The sequence below is a fragment of the Metopolophium dirhodum genome, chromosome 3 (genome assembly GCF_019925205.1).
Source record: "Metopolophium dirhodum isolate CAU chromosome 3, ASM1992520v1, whole genome shotgun sequence".
NCBI lineage: Eukaryota > Metazoa > Arthropoda > Insecta > Hemiptera > Aphididae > Metopolophium > Metopolophium dirhodum.
In genome coordinates, this window is record NC_083562.1 from 14604636 (window position 1) to 14622812 (window position 18177).

Here is an 18177-nt window from a genome sequence, read left to right on the forward strand (position 1 = left end):
TATAAGTCAAGAGATTTCCAGCAATGAAAGAGGATTTGAATGATGTAGCTAAGTCTTTGGGATTTTCCGTTATTGTTCTAGAACGATGTTCTGTAAGAATGATTGCACTTACAGCTATCATCGCTTCTGCAATGCGTAAATACATTTTGAGATTTATCAACTATACTCCGGATTAATTCAAAATGTTCTAATCTTTGGAGGTACAGTAACACAAGTCTCTCTCTAAATATCCCCAACTGATAAAGTTATTATATTCAAAATATTCTGTATTCAAAATACAATGTACAATACTTATTTCCTATATAATATAATAAATGACAAACTATAGTTTATATGCAGTTTATAAGTCGTAACAAACAAAATTAAGTTTCAAAAATTGATTTTTATTTATTTATCTTAAGAGCTGTTGTCTTTAGCAATAAAGCTCGATTGCTATTAAAAAAAAATACATACGGAACATTTTAGCTTTAAATTTTCTAATAATAAACAAGAAAAAATAAAATAGAAAACTGTTGCTTAACCTTTTAATTAGTTTGGTACATGAAGTTGAATTTTTCCATAATAATTGATTAATATTATTTAAGATCATCTAGGTACATTTTTCTTATTGATTTGTTGGTGACAACGACTTTCATTTATAATTTTTACTTTTAATACAAATATATAGGACATAGGTATTACTATACATGTATTTATTTCACTTATAAAAACTATATCAAAATAAAAATATAAAAACCCAATATGATAGAGTAATTTGTTAAGTATATTTTTGTTATTTACAAAATTATATTATTTATTTATTTATGTCATTATAATATTATTTCAATTTTAAAATGAACGATATTTGCATAGTTTATATAATATTGTTTATGATTAATAACGCTTGTATAACCGCTGTCACACCATCATACTGATTTTTGGTAAGACAATATTTATTTGGTAATATTATAAATTATATTTTCACTTCAATATAGATTATACTGATTAGATAGGTTATACAACATATGTCAGATTATAAGATATTTTGAAACGAAAATAAAAGTATAACAATAAATAGGACAATACTTAACTTTGTTATTTTTAAAATATTCTACTAATTAAGTCTTGCCATACCTAGGCAATACGAAATATTTTCATAGAGGGATATGAGTTTTGTTTAGTTATATAGTGTACTTCGATATTTTATTGATATCAATTTAATTGTAACCTAATAAGTAATAATTATACTTGTTTGACTATGTAATCTTACACCCAACACCCACATTTTTTATGCGGAGAAAAAGACACTATTCTCTTTGGTTTCACACATTTTAATATTTCTTTTATATTAAATAATAAAGGCATGCCAGTTAAACAAAAAAAAAAAATATAAAATAATTTATTGTTTTGATGGAATACAATCTTTCTTGTCTTCCTGATCACAATTTTCTATTTCGCATTACATTTTAGTAATGTTATGTGATAGGTAAGAAACTATAATCACATATGTATCTATGAAACTGAATTTTTACTATAATAATAACCATACAATCAAGCCATACTGGCTATGGTTTGTAGCTGTACGCTATTAGTATCTATCCCTATAATATGTCCTTTTATTTTTTCCCTTTTCCCCTGCAGTTGCTTCACTATAAGTGATTTAGAGTATTCGTTAAATTGATGATTAATGAAAACATTATATTGTTGGTGTGAAGTCAGCAGTTTGAATCAATTCAAAATACTTTTGACATTTTATTAATTTGTATTTAAATTAATTATTTATAATACATTACTTTCTAATATATAACACGATATCTTCTAACTTTTTAAAATAGATGTCGTGTTTTGGATTAGAATATTTATACTTTATAGTAATTTTGTTTTCAGAGTTTACGTCAACAAATATTTCACCTCAAAAGAAACAGGCTATACCAATTTTTCTTACTCTTATTCTTTTTTATTTTAAATGATTTGAACACAAATAAATAAATAGCTTATCAGACCTAAGATCACAAAACAAAATCATCCATGACGTATGGTTCATTTGTTGGTATTTCTTATTTTTTTTCTATTGAAGAGACCATCTTATTTCAGATAATTTTAAAACATCTCTAAAATGGAAATTTTTTTATGCAACCGCTAGTACATATTATTGAAGTCAATTATTTTAAACAAATCTGTTGGCTTAACTCTGCCAACAAGAATGATAAATCGTCAACGGTCAACCCACACTCACCCGTTCGTGTGTGGTGTATGCTATATACGTTTGCTTGTGTAACAAATGTATAAAACGTATATTATTCGCGGAAACAGTTATGAAAAGGATCTACAGCAGAGATTCTTAACACGATGACGTATACTATACATGTAAATATAATATGCGAACGACACACGCACGATGCACGCATACTATATATACGTAGTTGTCACTGGCAACCGGCGAGCATATTATATACGAAATAACGATATTATAATATAATAATAATATATGTAATAAGAAACCGCGCAGCTCGTGCACTTCTACAGCGGCAGTCATAAATATACGCACGCGTATCATTATTGTTATGATTATTGTTCGCCGGATAATAATGTATTATTTCACTCCAACAGTGCACCCACTACCCGACATCACCCACATAGTTGGAACAGCGCCCGCCTCCCGACAACCCGTCCGCCAGACAACTGCTCTGACTCTGCCGCCTTCGACCGTTGAGAAATGCGACTGGCGTGCGCGCAAATAGATCACGACCTACGTCGTACCACGACACGTCTGGGGGTGGTTTGACGAAGGTGGAGCTGCTGGAACGAAAGGGCTCGTTCGTTATTTCATCCTCGCGATGAAATATACGCTGCACTGCGTTTCTTCTCGTAGATTCTTCAAAAGTTGTTCTTATATACCAATTTAATGCTTGAAGTTCAAATTTCAACGAAAAATAACGATATTCATCTTAAATGACTATTATAACTTTGTTGTAACTCGTAATTTAAAAAATAGAGAGTTGAAACTTTTTTTATTTTATAATACGCACAATGATATTTTCAAAATATTTAGACTAATTTTAAATTATGTACACCACGAATATATCTATGGTGCGTCGATGCTGACCTATAATAGTTATATGGTAGGTATAATAGTATAACTATAAATATGTAATATATATGTGATGGTTTTTTTCAAAATTTAGGTAAACTTAGTATTATAGTATTATAGTAGTATTAACCTATATTACCAGTAGAAATATAAACAATTGATAGTAATATAACCCATTTGTAAAATATCCTAAGAAATAGAGGCTACAAATATATCTTGAATGTTTTTTTCGTTTACAATAATTCAAATTCAAAATTAACATATCTATTACAGTGACATATTCAGTGACGAGGTACACTCAAAATGTGCTATACAGTAGATTGAGTTCCCTGGTTTTTTTAATGATAGATTTTTACAGTGCAATAACTGAATACATCTAGGAACTCTAACCGCAAAAACTCGAAAAATATTAGGTTCTGAGATTTTTACAGATTTGTTTATATTTATTAAAATTATTTCATTGTGCCTTTACTTTGTGACTGTCGATCGTAAGCTCCGTAGCATTAAGAATTTAAAATTATTTGCATTAATAACTTTTATGTTTGATAATATTATAATACATATACTTGTTCGCCTCCCTCCTCCTTATGGTAAACATATTAAAAAACAATAAAATAAATAATAAATATAGGTTACCTATATGGCTATATCTGGAATGATTTAATAATATCACACTGGAGTTCAATTTAAAAATGTCATAATATTATCTTCCTGCAGATACACGCTTACGCTGCTTACAGCTTTACGCTCGGTCTATATACATTTGTAGTTACGCACATCGTTGTTTACCTACCTTGATTTTTTCCTTTTTCAACCGACGGCAAAGGTGAATCTGTTATATTTCTGCTCCGAGATACTTACCAACCCACCTACTATATAATATTATAATAAATTATAATAATATACCGAAACCTGGATGAGTTATGTGTGGCCGCAGGGTCAAAGGAACCGACTATAATATATATTATAATATCGCGTGTATATACGACGACGGTGGTCGGTGCTGCGAAGGGGGTTAAGACGGCGATGTGAGTGACTGTCGGGGAGAGAGGTGTAGACGAAGGGGACGACGATGCATATTCATGACGACGACGACGACGATGACGGCGACGGCGGCGGCGATGAAGTGCGTGCGTGCGTGTTGTGAGTGAATTCTGTCGACAAGCGCTGGCGGATATAATATATAACGGCTATATAGCTATTCTTCTTCTATTTCTCAGACGCTCGGTACGCGTACCGCCGCCATCCCACCGCGCCTCCACCCTGAACTTCAACCGCGGTATATACCTATATATACCGTATACGTCATACAGTGTGTCCGCCGAGACGACTGCAGCTACTTACGTTCCGCTTCGGTATCTTTACGCGCATGAGGTTTAGAACAGTATAATTTATTGAAAAACCCGGGTAGTATTTGACAGGTATCAGGCTGGGATCTTGAGATAATTTCTCGGCGATCAAAATCGAAACCGGTCGTACCGATATCTGGTACGCTGCGTTTTGGTATAGATTCTTTCGAATTACTGTATTTTATTATATGTATTATTAAGAGGGTATCACTCCCGCATGTGTTGTCTCCGTCTTACAAGTGCATAACATAGCAAATTTTACGCTCAGAAAAACACGTGTAGCTCCGTTGATTTTAAAATCAGAGTAAATTGACCTCTTATAAAATCTAAAGCTAAGACTATTATCTAGACAACCTCATGAGCTTTTTATTATATTTTAATTTTTAAGTGAGTTATGAGTACTTTAAAATGTACAAACAATTTACAATTTTAAAATACTCTTAGCTTGCTTTAAAATTAAAGTATAATAAAAAACCCATGAGGTTGTCTAGATAATATTCTTACCTTTAGATTTTATAAGAGGTCAATTCACTCTAATTTTCAAACTAACGTAGCTACACGTATTCTGCTTTGCGTAGAGTTTGCTATGTTACGCACTTGTAAGACGGAGACAACACGTGCGGGTATCACGTCCTCTTAAGTAAAAATATGATAGTATAATTATATAATTTTATATCTAAAAACGAGTATAAAAAGGATGTATTAATAATCCTTTAGTAATATCTTATAAATTATGTACATCAGTGGTTCTCAATCTTTTTTGTACCTCGACACAAATTTTTACCAAAAAATCTTTCATGACCCACGTGGTTTAACTTTTCAAAAAGTAGTTATAAAAACAAAATTTGTTTATTACGCATTTATTATTTTACAGGTTTATAATCGATATATTTTTACAAAATAATGTACTTTTAATAATGAGGCATATTAATACCCGTCGTAATAAATAAATATACGACAAATTATTATTTATTACCCACGTAATTTTTGGTACTATATTATTATAATAATATAATTATATTTAATATTAATTTAACATAAATTTCTTGGAATCTATATAATTCAAAAAATTTTTCACGACCCACCAATGGGTCGAGACCCACAGTTTGAGAAACGCTCATGTACATCATATTGTATTATATTATCTGAACGATGTAATTACAAAAAAAGTGAAATATTATTACTATACGTATATCCGTATTCCGTTCATTCAATACTCGTTCGACATAAGTACTGTATTCACCAACAAATTCGTATTATATTATGTACGCATGGTAAAAAAATACGATTTTATATAGGTATAGTCAAGAGTACAGGTATTTCCATTTAATTAAAAAAAGTACAAATCATGTATTTGAACTATAGTACTAACAATATAATATGTTATCGAGAATTATTGCAAAAGATAAAATTGTAACAATTTGCGAAAAATATGCAAAAATGGTTTATCATTATTTTTATTTGCCTATAAATATAATTTTGTTTGTGTTATATATATATTATAACTAAACTTGATTTAATATTCTCCCTATTTTCGCTGGTGTACCTCCATTGTTTACGGTGTATATTATGTCTAATAAGTAGCCTAATTGAAATTGAGACAAAAATGATTTGATATATCGCACTTATGGCGCCTGGTAGACATTTATCCGGCAAGACATATATGCGACGCGTGAAGACTCGTTCACTTTGTTGCCTTAGACAGGCAGAGCCGCAAAGGCTGCTGATTAAATTATTCAACTGTACGGTACCATGGAAAGCTTTTCGGGTGCAAAATGTTGATGTCTTCCAGAAATGTTGTCCTCCCGACACCATAAATCCCAGACGACTGCTGCGGGCACACGTTTCTTCTCACTGTTGTCAGGTTAATTTTGACGTGCCACGACGGGTGAGCACGCGTGACGATAAGTTTTACAATAAACAACGACGGAAAGACATGAACGCACTCGGAATAGGTTGATTATATTTTTGATACGTAGCGAATCCGTGACGAGTTGGATAAGGGGAGAGGGTTACTGGAAAAACACGGTTTTGAATAATGCAAATATTAAATCATAATAGAAATTAAGTTTACTATTCATTCAAAATCAAAATATATAATATTATATATACATAATATATTAATATGTACTTCATAAATACAATTAAACATAATATTTTGTGATGTCATCTTTTATAGTTTCGAATGATAATCATTGGATAAAACATCAATCTATAAGGTCTTGAAAAAGATAAAAAAATGTCTACTGTTTTCCGATGTGAAATGTATTAACTTGTAGAATAAATATATTTGAATGTGTTTACTAGTCTTTGGAAAGTAAAAGATTACATCAATAAAGGTTACCATAAATCATTGTAAGCTACATATAGATAGAAAATATATTAACAACATTAATATACTAGAAAATGTAAAATAGTTATTACTTACTAGTTATATGTACTATAAACGAATACAGGGCAATTCACCAACCATGCTAACCCCTTTTTTCATCAATAATGCAGTTGCTTAAAATCTGATTTCTTGAGATTTTTGTAGGATGCCTTTCAAACGGTTGAATATAGAATGGATGAACGTCAATATATCAAACGATAAAATCGAATAATTGAAATAAATACTAGTTCCAATTCCAATATTACGTCTATTTTATATTTTTGTAAGACCGAGAACTATATTCCTTAGTAAAACATTTTAATGGCTAATAGAAAATATTCATTCGAATTTTGAACTACGAACATCAAAATGTTCAAAAAAATTATCAACTAAATAATTTAAAGTAAAAAGAGATTTTAGTTTGTATTACCACAGGACACTCCTTAATTAGTAAAAAATTCAATAATTTGAAAAATTGAAAAACTGTCTAAAAGTATATTTAAAGTTCCAAAAATCAGCATTTCAATAGTTCTTGAAAAAGGAAAAAATTGGGGTCAGCATGCTTCATGAATCACCCTGTATATAATAGGCACATAAGACCAGTATTGACCTACATGATATATATTATGATATACCGTCATTTATTGTTATATTATTATGAAAGTAGTTACATATTATTTAAAACAATAATCGTACAATTAATTTCAATAACAAATTTGAAAAATATTTACAAACTACAATAATGATAAACTAATTTCTGTAATATCTCTTAAAGCTTATGCGAAATTTCTGAAATAGACTATCTGCATACAAATTGCATTATAGGCAGTTTATTTCTCTTTGTTTGTGGTTAAGGAGCTCTAATTGTTTTCAATGGCTGCATTAAAATACTTTGAGGTCTCTTTAGTATGAATATCATAAACTAAAATACAATTCACTTGGTATTAGAAACAATAAATTATAAAGTATTTATGTATTATATTAAATTATTATTCATAGTCATTCAATTAATTAAATTAGACATATTATATAGATATTTTAAATTGTTTCTATAATTTATTATACTGTTATTATACATTTTTTTAAAGTAGTTTATTTGTTATTACTTATTAATAAATATTTTAAGGTAAAAAAATTAAATGTTAAGGTAGTATCAAAATACACGCAATGTTCCATCTACTAATTATTAGTTTTTTAAGCTTTTTATGTCTCAATTTATTCAGTGCTAAATTCTTAAATAGCATCAATTTCATACTATACAAAAATGAATGTAAACAGGCATGATGGCATTTGATACGTATTAAAAAAATAAATAACGATTCTTTATCTAATATTTTTTTATTTCATATTATTACTATTGATATAATTATTGACACCAAAGTATCAGAATTTAACTCAGGAAACATAATATTAGGATAGTTCAATTCATCAATAAAATGTATATGCAATAAATTCTAATTAAGAAATAACCGTCGTGAAACGCAAGACGATTAACAACACCAGACCTCAGTATTGAATATAATAAATAAATAGTAAAACAATATCCAGTCAATTATTTACAAACTATGAATATGCAGAGAGCTTTCCTAACTTGTTTTTTAAATGTACTAATTGTATAATAATAATAATAATAAATAGTTTACTATTACTGTTACATTATTTTTAAAAATCAAACATGTAAATTATATTATATACACCAATTATGTTCGAAAAATAAAAACAAAACTCTAAGACGTTTAAAGACGTAAACTAGATTCACTTTCATATCAGAAAAGATACTGAATTCGTAAATTGGAGCATTTTTATTACCAAAAAAGTTGATGACAGACAAAAAAAAGACGCACAGTTGTAAAATCAATACATACCTACGCTTAGAATCTGAAATCATGAAATTTGTTAAAATTTGAATACTATTATTTAAATAACTTATTGATTATTCGATTATGAAACGGAGGACTATTAATCAAGGTAAGTTTTTTACAGTCTTAGTATATAATTAATAATACATTTATTTGGTGTGAAGGCAATGTGGGGGGAGGGGTTTAAACATCCAAAACCCTCACATGGCTACGTCACTGCTTGACATCTACTATATAGCAGCTGAACAGTATCCTCTACTTTGATGGTTTTCTTTTGAGGCAAGATAAAAATATTACAAATCATAAAATTGGCTAATGCACACTTTTAAATAGGCTTTTCCATTTTTATTTTGTTTCAACGGGTGCACAATCATTGGTACTATCTTATAAATTCATACAATATAATATTTTTTTATTTTTATTTTTTATTAGTTAACCCACGGCAACTTAGGCCATTGGGTGGTTTTTAAATTTTGGGGGAGAGAACAGTAGGTGTAAACAAGTGTGTGTAATTTTGGCAGATTTTCAAGTGGGCACCCGTAGGTATCTGCCATGCTCTGGTGGGGGATGGCAGCACTTGTTCTCCGGACACCGTGATTTTTCCCGAAGAAAAATGCCGCCCATGAACCGAGGTTTGAACCAGCGCTGGTGTGCGTCACAACCGACGCCTTAGTTTGCTCGGCCACTCCGCCCCCTCCCCTTTAATTATATAATAATATTATGTATTATATTTTAATACAATTCGCTAATTGTATTAAATTAGAACCAGACGGCGTCTTAAATAGGCAATTTTGCTACACCATTATCGAGGTACGGTTTTCCGGTACTTAACGCTAATTATATTGTTGTGTCAGGGTCAGTGACCTTTAATATTGTTATTTGTTTTCTTATATAATTAATTATTCATATAGAGTGGTCATATTTTCAGATTCGTAGCAACTATGCACTTCAGCTTAGTCGTAACTGCGTAAGCATCTCGTTTCGTGTATACAGCGTGGCTTTGTAGGTCTATTAAGAATTTAGAATATTTATAATATACTGATACACTAAATATTAGACAAATAATAATTTTATGTTAGACTTAAAATACTATTTTTATCATACATAATAATATATATTTTGTAATTTTTTTATTTATTATTTTAAGTTCAACCTTCTATTAAAGTTGTAGTATAGTATAACTAATTATATTATTATTTAATATTTTCATCTGAAATACTATAAAGTAAAGTTCCTTCTAGATAATATCATTAACTATTTTCCGAGCCAAGATAAACGATTTAAAATCATAAAGTAATATTGGCGTTGTCTGTGATCATATATAAAAAATACACATGATACCTTTTTGCCAAACATTATTAAAAACTTTAAAAAATAATTGAAATTGGATTTTTTGAGACCGGTATTTTTAGCTCAGAGTGGTTAAGTCCCCCTAGTATCCTCTTAATTATGATGATAACGTTGGCGTATTAGGGTTAAAATGAATTAAGCCACCATGTGCTTATATTTTATGTTAAAGACACAATGCCTTATTTTATATTTATAATAAATATCATTTTTTATATATTATCCCTATAAAACTTTATTTTATAAAATATATACACACGAGTAATGAAGATTGAATATTAGAAAGGTCGCATAACGTTTATTAACTATCATTTGAATAGGTACAATTATATAATATGTTACACTTAAAATCAATATTTTCATTATTGTTTGGCAATTAAGTAGGTATATAGGTATCTAAAAATGTCATCTAATAATTAACAATTAATTAATATTTTATGAGTATATAACAGTACGTTTTCAATTATAGAATAACAAAAAGTAATAAATATACTGCTCTTATTCATGTCACCTAAACGGCTCTATTATTACTTTAGTTATGCATTTGGCTTGATTGAGTAAAATTAAATTAACGTATAACAAAATTATATAACTTCATGTAAACTATATTTATATTAATAACAATAATTATACACAAAACGTCACACTCAGATAAACAAAATTAATGAGAAAATATGACGTAAATTCAATTTTGGTTTTAATTTAAATAAAAAAAAACAAACCGTTTTGTAATACAATACATTTTACGATGAATAACGTTAAATTGGTAACAATGGTGATTCTCAGTAATTATAACGTTATGAAATTATTAATGTATAATTTGTAACTATAAAACCTTATTGTTTTAGTCATTCACGTTTAGATAGAACAGTATTGGTGAATGCGATGTTAATATTAATTACGATATTTATATTTTAGAAAATATATCTTAAAAACATCTAGAGTATAATTAATATTTAGAGGACGCCACACCCGCATGTGTTGTTTGCGTCTTACACGCGTAAGACATAGATAAAACGTGTTTACGAAGTCTGAGTAGAACTCGCTCAATTTTGGTTCTAGAGTTCTATTTTAAAATGAAAATATGACAACATTTCAAAAAGGAAGATGGTGCATTTTATTAATTAATATTTTATTTTTTAAAAAACGCACAGTTTTCCGGACCGAAATATTCTCATACTTCAGTTTTATAATAGGTATTTATATTCTAAAACTGAAATTGAGCGATAATATTTTTTTTAACTAATATGCGTTTGAGTTTATATAAATTATGTCAATTTCCTTCCTTTTATTTAAATACAAAGAGCGTATAAATGAAATAATAATTTATTTAATATTCAATATTTATTAGATTTTTAGCTTCGGATAATAAAGTTAAAAATATATAGAGTTGCATTTTTTATCTACAATTTATACCTAATTTTGACAAAATGTCATGGTCAATTGATGATTTTTTAATATATTGGTATCTTAAATACCATTTAAGAGTATGCATAAAATATATTGTGTTTATCAGTTAATGGTAAGTATAGGTGCATATTATGTATAATTTGTGATATTAAATATATAAGTATTTTTTATTTCATATGCATATCAGAAATTAGCTGAATGGCCATAATGATATTAGGAAAAACAGTTTTTGTTTACAAAAATAAATTGTAACTTTTTAATTTTGAACGACTGAAAAATCTCACAATCTCGAGTATCTAAAACAGACCTAAATTGTGAACACAGTTTTAATAATTATTATTTCTATACATTTGATTAATAATGTGCAATTTAAATGTACCTATAATTATTATGAGAGTTATTAGTTGTTACCACTAGTTAAACCACATTCATTTTTTCCCTAAAAAATATCAGAAGGAAAATCCGAAGGAATATCGCGAGAAGAATCCTTGTTCATACTTTGTATGTTAAAGTAACAGTTACCGCAGTAAGTTCAGTTATTTTCAAAGAATGAAATGTAGTAATAATGTGTATTGAATATAATAATTGTTGTAATTATTAATATGTTTGTTATAATAGTTATATTTGGGGTAAAAAAATGCGTGTAAATACATGGATATTATATAGGTGTATAATAATATTATTGTTGATTAAGACAATATTATCTTAATATATAATACGTATGCGTTTTCCGAGATTATAGTAAGCGCGTGGACTATTTACATTATTTATATATATATATATATAATGTGAACGTATACTAAAATCATATATATATATATACATGTGTGCGTGTGTGCGTATGTGTGCATAATAGGTATATAAACAATCGTCCTGTAACCAGCCGCTGCCTCAGCAGCAGCAGCCGGTGCAAGCGATATAATAATATATAAACATACTATATATATATATACATTATACATATATACACATTAGGGGAAAAAATCGATAAGTCGACATACACTCACACACACATATGCATCCGTACGCACGTACGCACAGAGAGACAAGCAGCAAGCCGAGGAGCAAAGACTGGGCAAATGGAAATATTCGAAGAAAATCCTGTAGCGAAGAGAATTCGCGCGGTAGCCGCGCGCTCGGAGAGGCGAAGAGAGAGAGAGAGAGAGAGACGTAGAAAATATATTACATATATGTGTGCTCACAAACGCACATACAATAAAAGCGAACCCCACACACTCTCTCACGCACACACGGGCAAATTATAATATACGCGTATAATATATATATATAAGTACACACGGCGGGACGGCAGTAAAAGAAAGGGGTAGGCGGCGGCGGCGGCGACGTAAGGGATTTTAAGCCTGGGGGTTATTACAAATGGCGGCAGCGGCGCGCGGGCGCGGCAGAAAGAAAACGGAAAACGTTGAGAAAATATAGATCCGTATGGCGCGAGCGGAGTGCAGGGTCGCCGACTGTGTGTGTGTGTGTGTGTGTGTGTGTGCGTGTGTGTGTGTGTGTGTGTGTGCGTGTGCGCTCGCAAACAGGAAACGGTGGAGCGGTACACTGTGTTTGAACTACTTTTCGTAGCGAAACTCCTCCACTCGCCGTCCCGGGAATAAGTAAAAGAGGAAAAAGCAATTAAAATCGGTCGCTCCCCATTGGTCGGAAATGTTTTCCACCGTGCGTTCGTGTGTGCGTGTGCGCGCTCGCGAATGCCGTTTCGTTTGCCCGAGGAGGAATCAAGATTTTAAAACCACCAAACACCCCCAGTCCCTCTCACCCCTCCGAGGATTTGTCTTCGGTCGGTATAAATATTTTAATAATGCAGCGCGTGCTGTCCTCCGTCGGTGTTTTTCAAATCCGTTCTACACATTCACATAATAATTCGATTTACGCGGCCACCGCGGAATATTATATTATTATTATACGCCCGACCCGTACACGTTACCCCTATATAACAACACATAATATTATATTATATTATAATATATTTCAAACGAAAGCCATTTATCGTGCACGATATAAACGAGTTTTAACGTTACTGAAAAATATTATATTAAATCGAGAAATCAGAATATAATATTATATAGCTGATATATGTATACAGTATACGACACGGTTGTACCACCCTCGCGGGTCGGCCGTCTTCGCGCGCGCCACAACCACCCTAGACCCTTCATCACGCTTATTAATAATTAATATTAATATAAATGTTCACCTGCAATCGTGCAGCCAGTTACCGGTGGAGGAAATCACGACCACCCACCCCCCAAAAACGCATCGATCACGACCACAACGGCGTTATAATAATATTATTATGCATGTGTGCATGTAACTCGGCATAAATGATACTAATATTATATATGGTTACGGTCGGTATGGTAAGAAGGGTGTGTGAATCACTATTTAAATAATATTTGGATCAGGTAAATGGACGACCTCCGGTATACGATAAACCGTTATTAAATTATTCGATCATTAGATATTGACGCATACAAGTTACAGACATGTATATTATATTTACTGTATTGTATCATGTAATTAAACAAAGATACACTGCTTTCAATATTTTAGTTAATTTTAAATTGCGAATTCATTACCCCCCTGTTACTGTCGCGAAATCTAAAGATGTATCGATAAATTGTAAAACTATTATAATATCTAATTCGTGCATATGCGCAGTGGACTTATGCATAAGACGAATTAAATTATCTATTTAGGCACCTATAGAGAATCTACAATTGTAGATTGAATTGCAACACATTTATATGTTGTGTGAATACTGAAGTGTATCACAAAAAAATTCGGTTACTTCTTAGTTCATTATTATTGTCATCTTCGGGAAAATCGTAGTTGAAATGAATTTTTTATGAAATAATGTACTTGTTTTTTTCTATGTGATAATAATATAGAAAATAGTGATCGCAATTTACTTTTATAAATGGAAAATGTATTGACCTAAGAAATCAAACAAAGTAATGAATCTGCTGAAGTTTACAAAATGTTTCTTAAAGAATAATGCAAGTATATACTAATTACTAATTAGTAAATTAAATAAATATTTGAAAATACCAAAGTATTTTATTTAAATCAAAAATTCGTAAATAACATTTTGCTTGGATATTATTTAATTTATCAGTTGATTCAATTTTGCACACAATTTTAAAATTTAATTGTTATAACTTATAACTTATATTATTTACTAAACATATTAAAAAAAACCTTAATGCGTTTGTTTATAAACAGTACAGCTTTTAACTCTTTGCCAAATTCTGTTTCTTAATCAAATATTAATACAAATATCACATATTTAAAAACATGCGATAAAATACAGTTTTATAATTAAGTCTAATGTACTGAAGCTATGTAAATAACTAATAAATAATATCTATATCAAGCACCTTATATTTAGATTTTTCGGATTAAAAATTATAATATATATTATAGGTACTTGTAATTTACTACTACTTACTGAGCGCTACTTAGTAATATATAAACGATAAACAATTCTCTAACCTAATATATTTTAAGTTGACTTTATATCACAAATACATTGGTTAATCTGTTGAAAAACACAGGTATTTTGCACAGTGCATATTTATATATTTTCACAAATGATGTTATGTACTAAACATTTAAATAAAGCACTAGAAAAAAATTGTTTATTGTGGCCTCATTCATGCAAAAAAAATACTACCACGGAAATGTTCCCAAAGTCCATAAAGAAATCGCTGATAAACAGTATCAAAATTGGTAAACATTTTAAAATTGTAATTCTTGTTTATTTATACTATAACTTATTATTCGAGTAAATATTCCAATAAATACACATACAAAGGCACAGACGAGCATAATATGTTTTGAAATGTTAGATGAAATGTTATAAATATAATGTACAGATAGAGAAAAAAATACAAATTATTTTATTAAAAAATAACTATATGAATTTAAGAAAACGAACATTTTTTTTTTTATGAAAATAATCAAATTAACTTCCTATGACGTTATAATCACTTAGTTAAAATAAAATAAATTTTATCAAGTATGATAATATCCATATTATTACACTTTTCAAAAATAACCACAATATAGGCAGGTGGTAATCATCAACAAACTATATTCTAAGCTTTAATAATCACAATTATACACTATTTTATCACACACTAATACACTATATTATAAAAAAAAAACATTTTTATGTATATTTTATGATGTATTACTATGTTCCTTATTTAAATCTTAAAATATTTAAGATTTGTACTTTCATAAATTTTATACTATAAGAAGATTTTTAAAAAAAATGTATACGCTGATAGTAAAACTAAATTTTTAAAAAATTAGTTTTCAAATTATTGTTTTAGCTCTTACTAAATTTAATCTAAAAATAAAATGGAAAACAAATTTTAACTATTTTGTTAAATATTTAACACAACATATTGGGTTACACAACAACGGTGAGTTATTCACCATGACTCACGAGGAAAAGCTTGTTAGATGTAAACTAAGAAGTATTATATAGAATGAGATGGATGTCTTCTGGCGTGACACGGCTAATTATGGTAAGAAATGAGTTTTAGAGGGTGTGTAGGAATGGTCCCTATATTGGTGATTAAGCAGGAGAGATTATATTGAGATGGTTTAGACGTATTCAAAATAGGAAAGGAGCACTGGGGAGTTGAAAGGGTGTTTGGAATAGACATGAAAGGAAACCCGAGAAGAAATTAATAGGAATAATCAATATTATGATGTAGAGAAATGGGGAGTGGCAAGATGGAGTACAAGATTAATGGACAAGGAGTAAAAGAGAACGGCAATCAAAAGTTCAGGTGAAAAAAATAACCATGCCAATGTCTTTGTTGAAATCGTTATTGTGAAAGTATAGGTATGTAATAAATTGTAATTAGGAGTACAAATAATAAACACGATTTTCAAGTATTTCGAATATATAATTATTATTTTACATTGTACATTATATTTTATTAAATTTACCACAACTTTCAATATCAATTATTCCTCGAAGAAATATTATGCAGAAACAATATTAATAGTTAATACACCATAAACGTCTTATTGTACAATATTTAAAACAATTAGAATTATTATTAGAGTTATAGGTATTCAGCAATATAATATTATCCCAAATGTCTTTATTTTAATATTTTATGCTGTTATATTATATTCGTTATAGATGTATTTACGTGTACCAATATGTGTAAAAAGTGAAATCCACATAGTGTTTATTGCACCAAACCTGCGATTGCATGGTCGTAATAATAAAATAATAAATGTGAGTTAATTGTTAATAATTAACAATTATATATTATATCCGTAAATGTTATTTTCTATTATAACGGAAAATACATTTTGAAGAAAAAACTAAATCACTATAGTCTTTGGCCCGTGTACACATAAATATGAGTGAAAAACCATAAATAACCTATACAAGAACGTTCAATATTTAATGATTTCCACCCCAACATGATCCGATGGCGCTCGTTTTCGGATGGGTAGTTTGATGAGGGGGTGGGGGGAAGGGGGCGGGGGGATAGAAAACGTACATAACGAAATGCGTGTAAGTGCGACATCGTGGTAACAATATAATAACAATCGTGGAATGAAAAGGAAATGGATGTGATGGTAGGGGTGTTGTTGGGGGTGGCGTAGGAGCCGGCGAGGCTGTAGGTACAGGTGCTCGTAATTACTGTCGGCACCGTGCGCACGGCGCTTTAACGCATTGTCGGCAAAAGGGTTTTTCCGGGCGCACCGCGTAATTGCGCGCGACAGGCGCAAACGGAATAAGAAAATGTAATTTGGGCTTCGCACCTCCACACACCTCGCCAATCCGCCCACCCGACACACCACCAAGACCTGCGTGCCAATACGTGCGGGACCTTCGAAAAAGACGCGGTGGGTGGACTACGGGGTACGAGCGGAAAACCAAGAGAGCGGCTCGTCAACTAATTAGCTAGTAGTTCTAAGTTTTAATAATAATTAAAAGCCACATGGCAAACTATTGGAGAAGCGAACGAGTGCTGGCGACGACGACGACGGTGGGGAGCGCACGCTCGCGACCCCCTCCACCATTTAATTATAATGTACACGCACACACACACACGCATATATATATGTATACACGCACAAGACTTTGAAGCGAACAAACTTTATGGTCGCGCGCACATAAATATATAAATATAGATATTTGAAACGGCACTTTTATTTTTATTTTTGCAAGGCGATGTACAGATCCTTTTTTTTAATGCTGAGCAACTTGAAAATACACGTATTTGTTTTAAATAAATAAATTGTAGCACCATTTCAGCCATTTCAGTCGGTCATCGCAAGAGGCACGCGTATGCGAAATATGTCATTTCGACCGAAAAATATCTTACCGGTACCTACAATTATTAACGAAATACTCGACTCTGATACCTGTATACTTGATTCTGATAAGCAGAAGCGTACAACACTTCAAATTTTTATATAGACTTAAATATAACTTAGGTAGTTTTGATTGTTGTGATAAGTTCTTCCTTTGATGGAGTTTGTTGATATACTTAATACATTGCACTATTGCAGTACCTACTTATGTCATTGCAATACGTTTCATTTGATCGAACTACATATTTCTAATGTTTAAAAAAAAAAACTAACTTTTTGTTTTCCGTCAAGTATGCGAAGTATATACATTGCAAATATTTTAGACTTAAGTAGTGCACAATTATATTATCGATACAATAAATTACACTATACAGAGCGTAGGAGCTTAAGACG

At 30.3% G+C, this 18177-nt stretch overlaps 1 long non-coding RNA gene across 2 annotated transcripts in view; it reads right to left on the minus strand.

Moving 5' to 3' along the window:
- Nucleotides 1-18177, minus strand: part of LOC132941768 (uncharacterized) — a 56856-nt gene that overhangs the window by 28411 nt on the left and 10268 nt on the right. Inside the window, exon 2 of one of the 2 annotated variants that reach the window (XR_009664191.1) lies at nt 6171-6434. The exons of the other annotated variant lie outside the window; for it this stretch is intronic. This is a non-coding gene — a long non-coding RNA (uncharacterized LOC132941768). The remainder of the gene's footprint in view (nt 1-6170; nt 6435-18177) is intronic. 2 annotated transcript variants of the gene reach the window in all.